General features: G+C 44.1%; 1 long non-coding RNA gene across 1 annotated transcript in view; it reads right to left on the bottom strand.

The window, feature by feature from the left end:
- Positions 1-2,271: 2,271 nt before the first annotated feature.
- Positions 2,272-5,172, bottom strand: part of LOC106818950 — a 3,851-nt gene continuing 950 nt past the window's right edge. Inside the window, exons 2-3 of the long non-coding RNA XR_001395321.1 lie at positions 4,896-5,046; positions 2,272-3,918 (exon numbers count right to left, since the gene is read on the bottom strand). This is a non-coding gene — a long non-coding RNA (uncharacterized LOC106818950). The remainder of the gene's footprint in view (positions 3,919-4,895; positions 5,047-5,172) is intronic.

Genomic DNA, 5,172 nt, shown 5'->3' with positions numbered 1-5,172 from the left:
TCCTGCGTCACTGCGCGCCTTTGCGTTTTCCGTCGGTAGTTCTTCTATACACGCGCACGTGCACCCATCAAATTCACGAACGCGTACACGCCCACGAACAAGTCCACTCATACGCGTACAAATGCATACGCGCGCACACACATACATCACATGCACACACCGCGGCGCGCCAACACACTACATCGGCACGCACCCACACACACACGCACCCACACACCCACACACACAGCACACACACACACACACACACACACGAGCCAACAAAACACACACCACCCACGCGCGCAACACCACAGCACGCACCACAACGGCACACACAGCCACCAAATCCAGCCACACACACCAACACACACACACACACACACACACCAACACATGCACACACACACACACCACCACACACACACCAGCCATCCGCACCGAGACGTCTCAACACACACACACAACCCAGGCACACACCGGCACGCGCCACGAGCAACACACACACGCACCCGCACCATACACACCACAACACATCAGCAGCACACACAATTTCACTATACATACCTCCGCGCAACGGAGTCAGGTAGTTAATGTATGCTCTCTGTGTGTGTGTTTCGTGTGTGTTCGGGTGGTGTTCGTTTTGGGTGTTTGTCGTGTGTGTTGATAGCCAGCAGTCGAGCAGCTGTTAACACCATGTATAGCATGTTACACGCGTTCGCGGATCGATCAGCACAGCTCGCTTAGCCGTCCTAATCAGCAGCAGCTCGCCTTAGAACGTCCAGCATCAGCAAGCAAAGCATCGCGAGCCTCGCTGTTAACATTATATCGCATGTTACAGCGCGCCGCGAGGTATGCACTCTCTTAGTCCCGCTGTGTCTAGTTTTCTCATGTGAACGGTTGTATCGTAATGGATACTAGCCTTTATTTGCTCATTTAAATGCCTAGCAATATGCGCAAGGATCGAGTTTCTATTTATGATATCCGCGCATTAGCGCAAACCGATGGCGTGGAAACAAATAATAACAGTATTTTATAGATTCTAACATTTTAAATATTGGGGTTGTAATTGTATCCTATAAAGTCGCTCATCAGCGAAGATTCTCTGAACGATTTCTTTTATAAATTGTTTCGACCGACAAAGTTTAATTCGAGGTTTTTACATCAGGTAGCGGCATCACGAGCCACTCAGTATTCATCCCCGCGTTCATTCATTCGCGTTAATGTCATTCAGGTTTGTTTGTTCATGGACGCCATTTCCGCACGCTTAAGCTAACGAGAGACGCATGTTTCCGTGGCAACCGTCTAATAACGCTGACACACTGCAGCGACAACTGCGTTCGATTGTCATCACCTGTGACAGAATCGTAGCGACTGCATGGCCTAGCCGCGTCGCAGAGAGCGCGACAGGCGGTAAATCAAAGTTTCTCGTGCATTTTTCTACTTATATGAATCATCAATAATATAATTACTATCAATGATGTGGCGTAAACATTAGCTGTAGCTGCTGTGATTAGCCATTAAAAACATTACCTAGATCTGCGATTGACTACTTATAAAACATCAAGCATCTAGGACTGTGTAGCAGTATGTCGCGATTTAGCTCTAGCGTGCAGGGCCGTAGGCTGAGCAAATTCCTATAGGGAGGGGGGGAGCAAAATGTCATGACTCAACTGTGTAATGATGAGCGACGGGCGCAGCTCTTGATCGACGTCCATAGTGTTGGTAATGGTTGGTCTGAGACAAGGCTGTCACGGATAATTGACCAAAAAAATCGCGTTAGGGTTATTTACGATTATTAGCTAAGCTTATTTTTTAATTTTGCTCCAATATCTAGGGAGGCAGCTGCCCCCTTGCCCATGCACCCACAGACTACGACCCTGTCTAGTGCTATAGCCTTCATTGGCTCTACCACAGGCACATGTATGTGACGAGGTCAATAGTACTAGAGTTAATTAAGATCATGTTTCTAGAAATTAGAAGCAATTGTAAATAAATTAGCGATCATGTTGCTAGAAATTATAAGTAATTTATTCGTCTGCGGTTGTCGCTGATTTTATTCCATGAGCGGGCGTAAGAACGTTTGTTGTGTTAAATATCTCTATTGAAATAACGCGTCACTCTATATAATATCACTAACCATCGCCCACCTTTCGTAATAACATCAGGAGTAAGATAATATAGGTAATATAGGTATAATAATATCCTATATTATCTTACTCTTGATAACATACATTTTATCGCGAAAACAAACATATTGTTCGTATAATGCGGATTAATAAAACGTTCGTGTTCTTATAAAAGCTTACGATTTTTATTACAAATGTCGTTGTAGTACATTGAAATCAGTTACAATGCATTCCAGTTTTCTCGAGTGTTGCTAAATTTTGCGATTGGACGTTCCTTTCGCTATATTTTCTTGCGCAAAATGCGGAGCAACCAATTGCAATACGCCGACAACTATACGAGGGAAATAACATAGAAATATACTATGAATAGAATATTAATGTATCACGTCTGTCGTATAACTGAGTCCTTGGAAACAGTAACGATGCTTTCTAGTGTTTTACTAGCGTCGCTGAATCATGCATATGAGCAATGTTTCGCTCCGACAGTTATCATGTATATCAATATATGAATATGAATATATATATATATATATATTGAACCAATGATCAGCGCTAAAATCAGGCGTATTCAGAAACAAATACGCTTAGTCATAAATACACATATAGATAGAGATAGGTATATAATTTTATTTATCTGTTTGTATATTTAACCGATGGGACAGTGAATAAAATGTAACGGCCATGCATAAATGTTACTTGTAATTAGCACATCATTATCACACCGTAACTAAGCAGCTTCGCAATTAATTCCAAATTCAATATAATTAATACACTATCTCTAGGCAAACGACCAAGGCATAATCTCATCCCAATGCATAAGCCGGGATTTCCCGTGAAAGGGTAAGCCGGGATATCTGCCTGCACGATTGAGAATCCGCGATGTTTTTAAAAGCATAAATGTCGGGAAACGCGAGATGTTTTTGCATTCTTCGTCCGATTTCTCTATAATTACGCGATAAGATTGACGGCTCAGTTCAATGCGATCTTTGCAGCACATACACACACACACACACACACACACACACACACACACACACACACACACACACACACACACACACACACAAACACACACACACATCGCGGACACCGAAGGAGCCCGCGTTTTCATGCACCCACACAGATAACCACACACACTGTGTGTGTGTGCATGCGTGTCTGTGTGTGTGTGTGCATGCGTGGGTGCATGCGGGCGTGTCTGTGTGCGTGGGCGTCTAAAGACTGTCCGCGTTAATAAATTACCACCATCGCATGTCGGTGTCAGTTACTCATGCACGATCTTATAGTCTCTCTCGCTACCCGTTCCCACGAGGCTAGCGAAAGTGTTAGTTCGAATCGTCTAAGAAGAACGTCTCGGCGAGAGAGCCCCAGGTGGTAACAAAACGTTGGACGTATACTAAAATACGTTACGAACGGCACAAACGCGCGCAAGTGAGAAAGAACTGAGAGAGTGATTGAGCGGGGAATCGAGAAAGGTTAGCAAATATGTTCCCGTTGCTTCATGCAATGTCGTTTTTTATTATTTATATTACACTCCGTCGGTACTGGGGGAGATTTTCGTGTCGTTTATAACTTATCGAAACTCTCGAACTGGCTTAGTTAGTTTTGTTTCTCACACATCGCGATGCGAAGATTAACATCGCAAATTACGCCATCTTTAAAATCGACATCCTCGCTCGTGTCGCCAGCAAAGAGGGAAGAAACAAAAAACCCAATTCCGACGTGGAGGGGAGAGTGTGAAATTCCGGTCATCGCACGAACATGCGCGCTTGCTTCCGTCCCACGGCACATATCTTGAAATGGCACGGCCCTAAAATATAAAAAAAACGAAAGACGTTGATGCGATTTGCGTGCATGGGCCTGTAACTTCTGTTATTGTGTGTGTATGTCCTAGGTCAAGCTGTGATAGGCTAGCTACTAAAGATATTAAAGGCCACAACCTTAATTCTTTCTGTTATCGAGGAATGAAGGGCTCATGCATAGGTAATGGCTCATCTATTATGATCGGAGTTTTAGTGCGATTAGTCGGTTATTCATACGAGCAAGCTGTTAAACCCTAGAGAGCTTATTAATCGTCAATTATTTGTGTGCGTGTATATTTTCTGAGTGCTATAGACGGCGAATTGCTGTTACTGCGTTATTATTTTTGTAGATCGTTGAACTTGTACTTCTTTCTCTCTCTCACGCGCGCACTCTCCCTTTCTCTCTCTCTTTCTCTCACTCCGATATTCCCTTAGATGTTGACGTACGCATGCAAGCACGCACGCACGCACGCACGCACGCACATACATACACACACACACACACACACACACACACATGCTCGCACGCACGCACGCACGCACGCACGCACGCACGCACACAAGTATACACGTACACGGCTACTACACGCACGCACACAAGCATAATACACGTACGCGCACGCACACATGCACGCACGCACGCACGCACACATGTACGCGCACACGCACACACGCACGCACGCACACACACACACGCACACACTGTGACACACACACAGTTTACTCAGATGTATGATCGTACATAACAGATATAAATGAGATATGTAGATATAGATATATATGAGATATATAGATATATAGATATATATGAGATAATATATATGACGTATACATATCTACCGATGCTCTACCTTGTCTCTATGTCCAGTCTAGAGGGAAAGCAGCACGTGTATAAGAACGTAACATGTAACACGACATTTAAAAAAACGGCGTCAAAGTGCAGTCGGGAGTGACAAATGCGTAGCATATAAACACAATTACTCACTGTAGCCATCTTCTGCCTGTTGTACGAATTCGGGTTGTTGCCTGGGTGGCGGACGGGAGAGATCAACGGATCCGTTTGTGACCTTGAGCAGCTTCTTACGGTACATCTCCCACGTGATGTACTGTCTCATTGTCTTGTAGAGCAATGCGAGCTGCGATAGGAAGCAACAGAGAGTTGGAGCGGCGAGCAAGATGTAGAATCGTGGATCAAAACCGCGCATTCTCTGGTCTAATATATTAATATTACAATATAATAATAATATTAATAATAATAATAA

This window comes from Priapulus caudatus, unplaced genomic scaffold (genome assembly GCF_000485595.1).
Source record: "Priapulus caudatus unplaced genomic scaffold, Priapulus_caudatus-5.0.1 Scaffold2686, whole genome shotgun sequence".
Lineage (NCBI taxonomy): Eukaryota > Metazoa > Priapulida > Priapulimorpha > Priapulimorphida > Priapulidae > Priapulus > Priapulus caudatus.
This window is presented reverse-complemented; position numbering and strand designations above follow the sequence as displayed.